Source organism: Oncorhynchus kisutch, linkage group LG15, assembly GCF_002021735.2.
Source record: "Oncorhynchus kisutch isolate 150728-3 linkage group LG15, Okis_V2, whole genome shotgun sequence".
Classification (NCBI taxonomy): Eukaryota; Metazoa; Chordata; class Actinopteri; order Salmoniformes; family Salmonidae; genus Oncorhynchus; species Oncorhynchus kisutch.
The window spans coordinates 88,115,755-88,130,754 of NC_034188.2; the positions used below are offsets into that span (position 1 = coordinate 88,115,755).

At 51.0% G+C, this 15,000-nt stretch overlaps 1 pseudogene; it reads left to right on the forward strand.

Annotated features, from left to right (window-relative positions):
• LOC109904936 (ubiquitin carboxyl-terminal hydrolase 32-like) overlaps positions 1-15,000 on the forward strand; it is a 108,912-nt pseudogene that overhangs the window by 57,138 nt on the left and 36,774 nt on the right.

Below are 15,000 nucleotides of genomic sequence, written 5' to 3' on the forward strand. Positions count from 1 at the left end.
CCTGTCTAGGCAGCCTCTCTCTCCTGTTCCTCCTAGCCATGTGGTCTTATCCCTGTCTAGGCAGCCTCTCTCTCCTGTTCCTCCTAGCCATGTGGTCTTATCCCTGTCTAGGCAGCCTCTCTCTCCTGTTCCTCCTAGCCATGTGGTCTTATCCCTCAGCCCTGTGACGATACGGCCAGGTGTTATGCATGGCCTGTATCTCCATCAAGTAATGGAGGAGTAGAGAGGGCAATGTGTGTGTACTGTTCCTCCCAGTCTCTCTCTTGTTTCTCCCAGTCTCTCTCTCCTGTTCCTCCCAGTCTCTCTCTTGTTTCTCCCAGTCTCTCTCTCCTGTTCCTCCCAGTCTCTCTCCTGTTTCTCCCAGTCTCTCTCTCCTGTTCCTCCCAGTCTCTCTCTCCTGTTTCCCCCAGTCTCTCTCTCCTGTTTCCCCCAGTCTCTCTCTCCTGTTTCCCCCAGTCTCTCTCTCCTGTTCCTCCCAGTCTCTCTCCTGTTCCTCCCAGTCTCTCTCCTGTTCCTCCCAGTCTCTCTCCTGTTCCCCCAGTCTCTCTCCTGTTCCTCCCAGTCTCTCTCTTGTTTCTCCCAGTCTCTCTCCTGTTCCTCCCAGTCTCTCTCCTGTTCCTCCCAGTCTCTCTCCTGTTCCTCCCAGTCTCTTTCCTGTTCCTCCCAGTCTCTCTCCTGTTCCTCCCAGTCTCTCTCCTGTTCCTCCCAGTCTCTCTCCTGTTCCTCCCAGTCTCTCTCTCCTGTTCCTCCCAGTCTCTCTCTCCTGTTCCTCCCAGTCTCTCTCTCCTGTTCCTCCCAGTCTCTCTCCTGTTCCTCCCAGTCTCTCTCCTGTTCCCCCAGTCTCTCTCCTGTTCCTCCCAGTCTCTCTCCTGTTCCCCCAGTCTCTCTCCTGTTCCTCCCAGTTTCTCCCAGTCTCTCTCTCCTGTTCCTCCCAGTCTCTCTCTCCTGTTCCTCCCAGTCTCTCTCCTGTTCCTCCCAGTCTCTCTCCTGTTCCTCCCAGTCTCTCTCCTGTTCCCCCAGTCTCTCTCCTGTTCCCCCAGTCTCTCTCCTGTTCCTCCCAGTCTCTCTCCTGTTCCTCCCAGTCTCTCTCCTGTTCCCCCCAGTCTCTCTCCTGTTTCCTCCAGCCTCTCTCCTGTTTCCTCCAGTCTCTCTCCTGTTTCCTCCAGTCTCTCTCCTGTTTTCCCCAGTCTCTCTCCTGTTTCCCCCAGTCTCTCTCCTGTTTCCCCCAGTCTCTCTCCTGTTTCCCCCAGTCTCTCTCCTGTTTCCCCCAGTCTCTCTCCTGTTCCCCCAGGCCCCCACATTGACCATGGAGGGAGGCCGGTTGAAACAGTCCCTACAGCTGGTGTCGGGCAGGGACTTTGAGACGGTGCCAGAGCCGGTGTGGAGGGCGCTGTTCCACTGGTATGGCGCCAACCTCAGCCTGCCACGACCGGTATGTATGGACCATGACCTCCCCTCACACAACCACTAAACCATAGATGGACCATAACCTCCCCTCACACAACCACTGAACCTTAGATGGACCACAACACAACCACTGAACCATAGATGGACCCCAACACAACCACTGAACCATAGATGGACCATAACCTCCCCTCACACTATCACTGAACCATAGATGGACTACAACCACTGAACCATAGATGGACCATAACCTCCCCTCACACAACCACTGAACCACAGATGGACCATAACCTCCCCTCACACAACCACTGAACCATAGATGCACCACAACACAACCACTGAACCACAGATGGACCACAACATAACCACTGAACCACAGATGGACCATAACCTCCCCTCACACAACCACTGAACCATAGATGGACCACAACACAACCACTGAACCATAGATGGACCATAACCTCCCCTCACACAACCACTGAACCATAGATGGACCACAACACAACCACTGAACCATAGATGGACCACAACACACCCTCCCCTCACACTATCACTGAACCATAGATGGACCACAACACAACCTCCCCTCACACTATCACTGAACCACTGATGGTCACCTCTAAGGACTGGGTCTAGCTTGGGAGAGATTCACACCACTGTGGATGATTTTTGTGAAAGTTTCAGTTGTATGTGTGTGTGTGTGTGGTGTGTGGTGTGTGTGTGTGTGTGTGTGTGTGTGTGTGTGTGGTGTGTGTGGTGTGTGTGTGTGGTGTGTGTGTGGTGTGTGTGATGTGTGTGTGTGTGTGTGTGTGTGTGTGTGTATACCTGAAATTAGGGCTCAGCCCTCAGAGTTGATGTATTCTTGCTCACAGATAGAAACTGAAGAAATACATCATTCATAATAATTACTAAACAATCATTTAAAATCAATAGCATGTAATACATGACATGAATACAGAACAGTTGAAACATTAGAATGTTTTTCCAATTAGAAAATTTAAATATTAAAATGAGATTGAAAAAAATATATATATAATTTTTGGAGAAACCATTTTAAGAGCTAGAGTTAATATACAGTCTGACAACAGTGGGTGGAGGTACTGGGTTGGGTGGAGGTACTGGGTTGGGTGGAGGTACTGGGTTGGGTGGAGGTACTGGGTTGGGTGGAGGTACTGGGTTGGGTGGAGGTACTGGGTTGGGTGGAGGTACTGGGTTGGGTGGAGGTACTCATCCTCCTCTCCCTTTTTCCAGGTGATCCAGCAGACGAAAACAGGCCGTGCTGAGCTGGAGCTCTTCCCACGCTACCTCCTCTTCTTGCGGCAGCAGCCCGCCACACGCACCCCCCAGTCCAACATCTGGGTTAACATGGGTATGACCAGCCTGAGAATGTTCCCCCAGCATCTCCCCAGAGGTAATGTAAGCCTGCAGCAAGAAAGAGAGACAGCCTGCTAGGAGCCAACAAACACTACTACTGTAGTCCACCCCTAATTATTCTGTTATAATGGACTGGTCCACCCCTAATCATGCTGTTATAATGGACTGGTCCACCCCTAATTATTCTGTTATAATGGACTGGTCCACCCCTAATTATTCTGTTATAATGGACTGGTCCACCCCTAATCATGCTGTTATAATGGACTGGTCCACCCCTAATTATTCTGTTATAATGGACTGGTCCACCCCTAATTATTCTGTTATAATGGACTGGTCCACCCCTAATCATGCTGTTATAATGGACTGGTCCACCCCTAATCATGCTGTTATAATGGACTGGTCCGGCCCATAATCATGCTGTTATAATGGACTGGTCCACCCCTAATCATGCTGTTATAATGGACTGGTCCACCCCTAATCATGCTGTTATAATGGACTGGTCCGGCCCATAATCATGCTGTTATAATGGACTGGTCCGGCCTCTAATCATGCCCCTAAAAGGAACTGATCCTTCCCCTAATCATGCTGTTATAATGGACTGATCCTTCCCCTAATCATGCCCCTAAAATGGACTGGTCCGGCCCCTAATCAAGTTCTTAGAATGGACTGCAGGATGAGTCATGGTCCATAGGGGGGTGGATATGGTGCTAGCCAATTAGCCTACTTTAACAGATTGGTGACAGTACTAGCCAATTAGCCTACTTTAACAGATTGGTGACAGTGCTAGCCAATTAGCCTACTTTAACAGATTGGTGACAGTGTTTAATTCAGGTGTTAGAGTGGTGCACAGAGACACTATGAGGCGTTAGTGGTGCTGCAGAGACACTATGAGGCGTTAGTGGTGCTGCAGAGACACTATGAGGCGTTAGTGGTGCTGCAGAGACACTGTGAGGCGTTAGTGGTGCTGCAGAGGCACTATGAGGCATTAGAGTGGTGCACAGAGACACTATGACGCGTTAGTGTGGTGCTGCAGAGACACTATGAGACGTTAGTGGTGCACAGAGACGCTATGAGGTGTTAGAGTGGTGCTGCAGAGACACTATGAGGCGTTAGTGGTGCTGCAGAGACACTGTGAGGCGTTAGTGGTGCTGCAGAGGCACTATGAGGCATTAGAGTGGTGCACAGAGACACTATGACGCGTTAGTGTGGTGCTGCAGAGACACTATGAGACGTTAGTGGTGCACAGAGACGCTATGAGGTGTTAGAGTGGTGCTGCAGAGACACTATGAGGCGTTAGTGGTGCTGCAGAGACACTGAGGTGTTAGTGGTGCTGCAGAGACACTGAGGTGTTAGAGTGGTGCTGCAGCGACACTGAGGTGTTAGAGTGGTGCTGCAGAGACACTATGAGGCGTTAGTGGTGCTGCAGAGACACTGAGGTGTTAGTGGTGCTGCAGAGACACTGAGGTGTTAGAGTGGTGCTGCAGAGACACTATGAGGTGTTAGTGGTGCTGCAGAGACACTATGAGGTGTTAGTGGTGCTGCAGAGGCACTGAGGCGTTAGTGATGCTGCAGAGACACTGAGGTGTAGAGACACTGAGGTGTTAGTGGTGCTGCAGAGACACTATGAGGCATTAGAGTGGTGCTGCAGAGACACTGAGGCATTAGAGTGGTGCTGCAGAGACACTGAGGTGTTAGTGGTGCTGCAGAGACACTATGAGGCATTAGAGTGGTGCTGCAGAGACACTGAGGTGTTAGAGTGGTGCTGCAGAGACACTATAAGGTGTTAGTGCCTCTGCAGCACCACTAATGCCTCATAGTGTGGTGCTGCAGAGGCACTAACACCTCATAGTGTCTCTGTGCACCACTCTAACACCTCAGTGTGAGGCGTTAGAGTGGTGCTGCAGAGAAACTGAAGTATTAGAGTGGTGCTGCAGAGACACTGAAGTGTTAGAGTGGTGCACAGAGACACTATGAGGCGTTAGTGGTGCTGCAGAGACACTATGAGGTGTTAGTGGTGCTGCAGAGGCACTATGAGGCGTTAGAGTGGTGCTGCAGAGGCACTATGAGGCGTTAGTGGTGCTGCAGAGGCACTATGAGGCGTTAGTGGTGCTGCAGAGACACTATGAGGTGTTAGAGTGGTGCTGCAGAGGCACTGAGGCGTTAGTGGTGCTGCAGAGGCACTATGAGGCGTTAGTGGTGCTGCAGAGACACTATGAGGTGTTAGAGTGGTGCTGCAGAGGCACTGAGGCGTTAGTGGTGCTGCAGAGGCACTGAGGCGTTAGTGGTGCTGCAGAGGCACTATGAGCTGTTAGTGTGGTGCACAGAGACACTATGAGGCATTAGTGTGGTGCACAGAGACACTATGAGGTGTTAGTGTGGGTGCACAGAGACACTATGAGGTGTTAGTGGTGATGGTGCTATCAGATATCTGGCCCAGAGGAGTTAGTTTGGCTCCAGGCATGGAAATAATATTATACTGTATTCCATTTATAAATAATCATATCTAATATTATACTGTATTCCATTTATAAACAATCATATCTAATATTATACTGTATTCCATTTATAAACAATCATATCTAATATTATACTGTATTCCATTTATAAACAATCATATCTAATATTATACTGTATTCCATTTATAAACAATCATATCTAATATTATACTGTATTCCATTTATAAACAATCATATCTAATATTATACTGTATTCCATTTATAAACAATCATATCTAATATTATACTGTATTCCATTTATAAACAATCATATCTAATATTATACTGTATTCCATTTAGCAGATGCTTTTATCCAAAGCGACTTAGTCATGCAGCATACATTCTATGTATGGGTGGCCTCAGCGGGATTCAAACCCACCATCACATTTGTTGCAAGTGCCATAGAATGACTAGACCCAGACATACTGACCGAAGAGCAAGGCTGTGCTGCTGGGAGACTATGCTGTTTACAGCTTTTGATTCATTCTGTTTCAAAGTATTGGCAAAGTATTACCAATCAATCACATATATTAGGGGTTGCTTCTTTTTTTAATTTTTGGCTATACTTTTAAAATCGGTAATAATCTGTTCTATTTTTGTTTTTAATTGTTTATTAACTTAACTAATATTGATTTTTGTTGACTTATGATTGAATCAGATTTGAATCTTGTGAGTCACTAATGAGTTGATTTTAGTGAATCAGTCTTAAGTAAATCAGATTTGAATCTTGTGAGTCGCTAATGAGTTGATTTTAGTGAATCAGTCTTAAGTAAATCAGATTTGAATCTTGTGAGTCGCTAATGAGTTGATTTTAGTGAATCAGTCTTAAGTAAATCAGATTTGAATCTTGTGAGTCGCTATTGAGTTGATTTTAGTGAATCAGTCTTAAGTAAATCAGATTTGAATCTTGTGAGTCACTATTGAGTTGATTTTAGTGAATCAGTCTTAAGTAAATCAGATTTGAATCTTGTGAGTCGCTAATGTGTTGATTTTAGTGAATCAGTCTTAATTAAATGACCGAATCTCAAACACACTTTCTTGCTGCTTCCTTACAACTAATCCTACATGAGCTGAACTATTCTTTCTCTCTTGTAATAATGTGTTGATTTAACACTCAGTGCGTCTGTGTGCGTCTGTGTGCGTCTGTGTGCGTCTGTGTGCGTCTGTGTGCGTCTGTGTGCGTCTGTGTGCGTCTGTGTGCGTCTGTGTGCGTCTGTGTGAGTGTTACAAGACTTTGGGAGCTGATAGTCCACTAAAGGCTGGAGTGTGTCCCCCCCCCCCCCCCCCCCCCCTCGCCTCTTTTCTCTCCCCTCGCCTCTCCCTCCCCCCCTCGCCTCTCATATCTCTCGCCTCTCTCACCTCCCTTGCCCCATCCTCTCGCCCTCCTCCTCTCGCCCTCCTCCTCTCGCCCCCATCCTCTCGCCCCCCTCCTCCCCTTTCTCTCTCTCTCTCCCCCTCCAGGTAACGTGCCCTCCCCCAACGCACCTCTGAAGCGTGTCCTGGCCTATACAGGCTGTTTCAGCCGCGTGGGCACCATCAAGGACATCCACCTGTACCTGTCTCGGAGGCTACGCATCAAAGACGAGGACATGAGGCTGTGGCTCTATAACAGCGAGGTGTGCAACTATCGCATGTCCACAACTATATTATAAGTGATATTGTGGTGACATGAGAAAATATTAATTAATATAAACTTGCGGATGTTGACCTCTCCTCATCCAAACCTCCCCCCAGAACTACCCGACCCTGTTCTCCTCCTCCCCCAGAACTACCTGACCCTGTTCTCCTCCTCCCCCCAGAACTACCCGACCCTGTTCTCCTCCTCCCCCAGAACTACCTGACCCTGTTCTCCTCCTCCCCCCAGAACTACCTGACCCTGTTCTCCTCCTCCCCACAGAACTACCTGACCCTGTTCTCCTCCTCCCCCCAGAACTACCTGACCCTGTTCTCCTCCCCCAGAACTACCTGACCCTGTTCTCCTCCTCCCCCCAGAACTACCTGACCCTGTTCTCCTCCTCCCCCCAGAACTACCTGACCCTGTTCTCCTCCTCCCCCCAGAACTATCTGACCCTGTTCTCCACCTCCCCCCAGAACTATCTGACCCTGTTCTCCTCCCCCACCCAGAATAATCTGACCCTGTTCTCCTCCTCCCCCCAGAACTACCTGACCCTGTTCTCCTCCTCCCCCCAGAACTACCTGACCCTGTTCTCCTCCTCCCCCCAGAACTATCTGACCCTGTTCTCCTCCCCCCAGAACTACCTGACCCTGTTCTCCTCCTCCCCCCAGAACTATCTGACCCTGTTCTCCTCCCCCCACCCAGAACTATCCGAACCCTGTTCTCCTCCCCCCACCCAGAACTATCTGACCCTGTTCTCCTCCTCCCCCCAGAACTATCTGACCCTGTTCTCCTCCTCCCCACAGAACTATCTGACCCTGTTCTCCTCCTCCCCACAGAACTATCTGACCCTGTTCTCCTCCCCCCCAGAACTACCTGACCCTGTTCTCCTCCTCCCCCCAGAACTACCTGACCCTGTTCTCCTCCTCCCCCCAGAACTACCTGACCCTGTTCTCCTCCTCCCCCCATAACTATCTGACCCTGTTCTCCTCCTCCCCCCAGAACTACCTGACCCTGTTCTCCTCCTCCCCCCAGAACAACCTGACCCTGTTCTCCTCCCCCCAGAACTATCTGACCCTGTTCTCCTCCCCCCACCCAGAACTATCTGACCCTGTTCTCCTCCTCTTCCCAGAATAATCTGACCCTGTTCTCCTCCTCCCCCCAGAACTACCTGACCCTGTTCTCCTCCTCCCCCCAGAACTATCTGACCCTGTTCTCCTCCTCCCCCCAGAACTATCTGACCCTGTTATCCTCCTCCCCCCAGAACTATCTGACCCTGTTCTCCTCCCCCCAGAACTACCTGACCCTGTTCTCCTCCTCCCACCCAGAACTATCCGAACCCTGTTCTCCTCCCCCCCACCCAGAACTATCTGACCCTGTTCTCCTCCTCCCCCCAGAACTATCTGACCCTGTTCTCCTCCTCCCCACAGAACTATCTGACCCTGTTCTCCTCCTCCCCCCAGAACTACCTGACCCTGTTCTCCTCCTCCCCCCAGAACTATCTGACCCTGTTCTCCTCCCCCCACCCAGAACTATCTGACCCTGTTTTCCTCCTCCCCACAGAACTATCTGACCCTGTTCTCCTCCTCCCCCCAGAACTATCTGACCCTGTTCTCCTCCCCCAGAACTATCTGACCCTGTTCTCCTCCTCCCCCCAGAACTACCTGGCCCTGTTCTCCTCCTCCCCCCAGAACAACCTGACCCTGTTCTCCTCCCCCCAGAACTATCTGACCCTGTTCTCCTCCTCCCCCCAGAACTATCTGACCCTGTTCTCCTCCCCCCACCCAGAACTATCTGACCCTGTTCTCCTCCTCCCCCCAGAATAATCTGACCCTGTTCTCCTCCTCCCCCCAGAACTACCTGACCCTGTTCTCCTCCTCCCCCCAGAACTACCTGACCCTGTTCGCCTCCTCCCCCCAGAACTATCTGACCCTGTTCTCCTCCCCCCAGAACTACCTGACCCTGTTCTCCTCCTCCCCCCAGAACTATCTGACCCTGTTCTCCTCCCCCCACCCTGAACTATCCGAACCCTGTTCTCCTCCCCCCACCCAGAACTATCTGACCCTGTTCTCCTCCTCCCCCCAGAACTACCTGACCCTGTTCTCCTCCTCCCCCCAGAACTACCTGACCCTGTTCTCCTCCTCCCCCCAGAACTACCTGACCCTGTTCTCCTCCTCCCCCCAGAACTACCTGACCCTGTTCTCCTCCTCCCCCCAGAACTATCTGACCCTGTTCACCTCCTCCCCCCAGAACTACCTGACCCTGTTCTCCTCCTCCCCCCAGAACAACCTGACCCTGTTCTCCTCCCCCCAGAACTATCTGACCCTGTTCTCCTCCCCCCACCCAGAACTATCTGACCCTGTTCTCCTCCTCTTCCCAGAATAATCTGACCCTGTTCTCCTCCTCCCCCCAGAACTACCTGACCCTGTTCTCCTCCTCCCCCCAGAACTACCTGACCCTGTTCTCCTCCTCCCCCCAGAAATATCTGACCCTGTTCTCCGCCTCCCCCCAGAACTATCTGACCCTGTTCTCCTCCCCCCAGAACTACCTGACCCTGTTCTCCTCCTCCCCCCAGAACTATCTGACCCTGTTCTCCTCCCCCCACCCAGAACTATCCGAACCCTGTTCTCCTCCTCCCCCCAGAACTACCTGACCCTGTTCTCCTCCTCCCCCCAGAACAACCTGACCCTGTTCTCCTCCCCCCAGAACTATCTGACCCTGTTCTCCTCCCCCCACCCAGAACTATCTGACCCTGTTCTCCTCCTCTTCCCAGAATAATCTGACCCTGTTCTCCTCCTCTTCCCAGAATAATCTGACCCTGTTCTCCTCCTCCCCCCAGAACTACCTGACCCTGTTCTCCTCCTCCCCCCAGAACTACCTGACCCTGTTCTCCTCCTCCCCCCAGAACTATCTGACCCTGTTCTCCTCCTCCCCCCAGAACTATCTGACCCTGTTCTCCTCCCCCCAGAACTACCTGACCCTGTTCTCCTCCTCCCCCCAGAACTATCTGACCCTGTTCTCCTCCCCCCACCCAGAACTATCCGAACCCTGTTCTCCTCCCCCCCACCCAGAACTATCTGACCCTGTTCTCCTCCTCCCCACAGAACTATCTGACCCTGTTCTCCTCCTCCCCACAGAACTATCTGACCCTGTTCTCCTCCTCCCCCCAGAACTACCTGACCCTGTTCTCCTCCTCCCCCCAGAACTATCTGACCCTGTTCTCCTCCCCCCACCCAGAACTATCTGACCCTGTTTTCCTCCTCCCCACAGAACTATCTGACCCTGTTCTCCTCCTCCCCCCAGAACAACCTGACCCTGTTCTCCTCCCCCCAGAACTATCTGACCCTGTTCTCCTCCCCCCACCCAGAACTATCTGACCCTGTTCTCCTCCTCTTCCCAGAATAATCTGACCCTGTTCTCCTCCTCTTCCCAGAATAATCTGACCCTGTTCTCCTCCTCCCCCCAGAACTACCTGACCCTGTTCTCCTCCTCCCCCCAGAACTACCTGACCCTGTTCTCCTCCTCCCCCCAGAACTATCTGACCCTGTTCTCCTCCTCCCCCCAGAACTATCTGACCCTGTTCTCCTCCCCCCAGAACTACCTGACCCTGTTCTCCTCCCCCCCACCCAGAACTATCTGACCCTGTTCTCCTCCTCCCCACAGAACTATCTGACCCTGTTCTCCTCCTCCCCACAGAACTATCTGACCCTGTTCTCCTCCTCCCCCCAGAACTACCTGACCCTGTTCTCCTCCTCCCCCCAGAACTATCTGACCCTGTTCTCCTCCCCCCACCCAGAACTATCTGACCCTGTTTTCCTCCTCCCCACAGAACTATCTGACCCTGTTCTCCTCCTCCCCCCAGAACTACCTGACCCTGTTCTCCTCCCCCCACCCAGAACTATCTGAACCCTGTTCTCCCCCCACCCAGAACTATCTGAACCCTGTTCTCCCCCCACCCAGAACTATCTGACCCTGTTCTCTTCCTCCCCCCAGAACTATCCGAAACCTGTTCTCCTCCCCCCACCCAGAACAACCTGACCCTGTTCTCCTCCCCCCAGAACTATCTGACCCTGTTCTCCTCCCCCCACCCAGAACTATCTGACCCTGTTCTCCTCCTCTTCCCAGAATAATCTGACCCTGTTCTCCTCCTCTTCCCAGAATAATCTGACCCTGTTCTCCTCCTCCCCCCAGAACTACCTGACCCTGTTCTCCTCCTCCCCCCAGAACTACCTGACCCTGTTCTCCTCCCCCCACCCAGAACTATCTGACCCTGTTCTCCTCCTCCCCACAGAACTATCTGACCCTGTTCTCCTCCTCCCCACAGAACTATCTGACCCTGTTCTCCTCCTCCCCCCAGAACTACCTGACCCTGTTCTCCTCCTCCCCCCAGAACTATCTGACCCTGTTCTCCTCCCCCCACCCAGAACTATCTGACCCTGTTTTCCTCCTCCCCACAGAACTATCTGACCCTGTTCTCCTCCTCCCCCCAGAACTACCTGACCCTGTTCTCCTCCCCCCACCCAGAACTATCTGAACCCTGTTCTCCCCCCACCCAGAACTATCTGAACCCTGTTCTCCCCCCACCCAGAACTATCTGACCCTGTTCTCTTCCTCCCCCCAGAACTATCCGAAACCTGTTCTCCTCCCCCCACCCAGAACTATCTGACCCTGTTCTCCTTCTCCCAGAACTATCTGACCCTGTTCTCATCCTCCCAGAACTATCCGAACCCTGTTCTCCTCCCCCCACCCAGAACTATCCGACCCTGTTCTCCTCCTCCCCCCAGAACTATCTGACCCTGTTCTCCTCCCCCCACCCAGAACTATCTGACCCTGTTCTCCTCCTCCCCCCACCCAGAACTATCTGACCCTCCTGGATGATGAGAACCACACTCTGGAGGGCCTGAAGATTCAGGATGAGCAACACTTAGTTATCGAGGGTACGTTCAAAGAACTCTATAATTAACTCAAACTTTATCTGACTGCTGAGTGTGTTGAAATGTTTATTTTATTTTTTAAACTGACTGCAAGCTTCTGATTTAAAAGTCATTGATGTGTAAAAACCTTAATCTTGTGTGTTTTTAGTTCGGAACAAAGACATGAGCTGGCCAGAAGAGATGTCCTTCATCGCCAACAGCAGTAAAATGGACCGACATAAAGGTACATACGTTTACAACGCAGTTATCGTGTCACAAACCCCTTCAGCACATCAGTACACACGTTTACAACACAGTTATCGTGTCACAAACCCCTTCAGCACATCGGTACACACGTTTACAGCACAGTTATCGTGTCACAAACCCCTTCAGCACATCGGTACACACGTTTACAGCACAGTTATCGTGTCACAAACCCCTTCAGCACATCGGTACACACGTTTACAACACAGTTATCGTGTCACAAACCCCTTCAGCACATCGGTACACACGTTTACAGCACAGTTATCGTGTCACAAACCCCTTCAGCACATCGGTACACACGTTTACAACACAGTTATCGTGTCACAAACCCCTTCAGCACATCGGTACACACGTTTACAGCACAGTTATCGTGTCACAAACCCCTTCAGCACATCGGTACACACGTTTACAGCACAGTTATCGTGTCACAAACCCCTTCAGCACATCGGTACACACGTTTACAACACAGTTATCGTGTCACAAACCCCTTCAGCACATCGGTACACACGTTTACAACACAGTTATCGTGTCACAAACCCCTTCAGCACATCGGTACACACGTTTACAACACAGTTATCGTGTCACAAACCCCTTCAGCACATCGGTACACACGTTTACAACACAGTTATCGTGTCACAAACCCCTTCAGCACATCGGTACACACGTTTACAACACAGTTATCGTGTCACAAACCCCTTCAGCACATCGGTACACACGTTTACAACACAGTTATCGTGTCACAAACCCCTTCAGCACATCGGTACACACGTTTACAACACAGTTATCGTGTCACAAACCCCTTCAGCACATCGGTACACACGTTTACAACACAGTTATTGAGAGCTTTTACTATTTTAGGATGATATATTTATCGCTAACCTCCCTCCGATTCTCCCCTAAAACCTGGCAAACATGTAAATATTGTAGCCTAATACTGTGCATGTCTACCACCCCCCTCCCCAGTTGCTACGGAGAAGGGTGCCACGGGCCTCAGTAACCTAGGCAACACGTGCTTTATGAACTCTAGTATCCAGTGTGTGAGCAACACCACGCCCCTCACTGACTACTTCATCTCAGGAAGACACCTCTATGAACTCAACAGGTAGGTGTGTGTGTGTGTGTGTGTGAAAAGTTGAACAGCTCGTTGGATAGCATTACTGACTTTGTTTTTTGTGTGTCCAGAACCAACCCCATCGGGATGCGAGGTCACATGGCTAAATGCTACGGAGACCTGCTGATGGAGCTGTGGAGTGGAACACAGAGGAACGTTGCTCCTCTCAAACTCAGGGTGAGTTTATAAATCCTGGCATGGATCGTCACAACAGTGGATGGGATTTCCTTACTCCCTGTAGTGGACAACTATGTCCTTAATGTCTCCATTTGTGATATGAATGGATTGACTAATATGGGCCTCCCGGGTGGCGCAGTGGTTAAGGGCGCTGTACTGCAGCGCCAGCTGTGCCACCAGAGACTCTGTGTTTGCGCCCAGGCTCTGTCGTAACCGGCCGCGACCGGGAGGTCCCGCTAGGCGACACACAATTGGCCCAGCGTCGTCCGGGTTAGGGAAGGTTTGGCCGGTAGGGATATCCTTGTCTCATTGCGCACCAGCGACTCCTGTGGCGGGCCGGGCGTAGTGTGCGCTAACCAAAGGTTGCCAGGTGCACGGTGTTTCCTCTGACACATTGGTGCGGCTGGCTTCCGGGTTGGATGCGCGCTGTGTTAAAGAAGCAGTGTGGCTTGGTTGGGTTATGTATCGGAGGATGCATGACTTTCAACCTTCGTCTCTCCCGAGCCCGTACGGGAGTTGTATCGATGAGACAAGATAGTAGCTACTACAACAATTGGATACCACGAAATTGGGGAGAAAAAGGGTTAAAAATAAAAAGTTATAATATGTAACAGTGTTTTCTTTTAGCGTTGGCCTTCGGCTAAATAGCCGATAACAGGTTTGTCAGCCGACTACTTTTTCCCACTTCATTAATGAACTCATTAAAATCATTTAAAATCTTCCAATTTTCTAGTCAGGAAAGTCCTGTATAGCCTTCTCCCACAAGAAGGAACGATATGCATTTTCTAGTGACCTCTTTGTTGATGGTGTCGGCAGTCAGTCACAAAGCCAGCGATGACAGGGAAGATGCTGGTTGGTCACTCTGCTGTCTGTCCCGCCTCTGTGTTATCTTTGTGCGCTCTGGTTGGCTGCAGTCAAATTTATTTTCGTGATCCTATAGGCCTAGACAATATCCAAAACATCTCTCAATACGCTGAATTCATACATTATCAGCCATTTGAATTGTAAAGTCATGTCTTTCTACCCTGGGGCGGCAGGGTAGCCTAGTGGTTAGAGAGTTGAACTAGTAACCAAAAGGTTGCAAGTTCAAATCCCCGAGCTGAAAAGGTACAAATCTGTCGTTCTGCCCCTGAACAGGCAGTTAACCTACTGTTCCTAGGCCGTCATTGAAAATAAGAATTTGTTCTTAACTGACTTGCCTGGTTAAATAAAGGTAAAAAAATAAAAAATACCACAACTCATTTTTACCAAGCTAAGAGGTAAAGTCGTAAAAAGTATTCAATCATTTAGCTGTGTATTTCAGATGGAAGGAAAGCATTAGAAATAAAGCTCGTTTGGCGTAGTGGTTGTGCCACTAGAGATCCTGGTTCGAGTCCAGGCTCTGTCCGCAGACGGCCGCGACCCAGGAGACCCATGAGTGGCGGCGAACAATTGGCTCAGCGTCGTCCGGGTTAGAGGAGGGTTTGGCCCAGCGTCGTCCGGGTTAGAGGAGGGTTTGGCCCAGCGTCGTCCGGGTTAGAGGAGGGTTTGGCCCAGCGTCGTCCGGGTTAGAGGAGGGTTTGGCCCAGCGTCGTCCGGGTTAGGGGAGGGTTTGGCCCAGCGTCGTCCGGGTTAGAGGAGGGTTTGGCCCAGCGTCGTCCGGGTTAG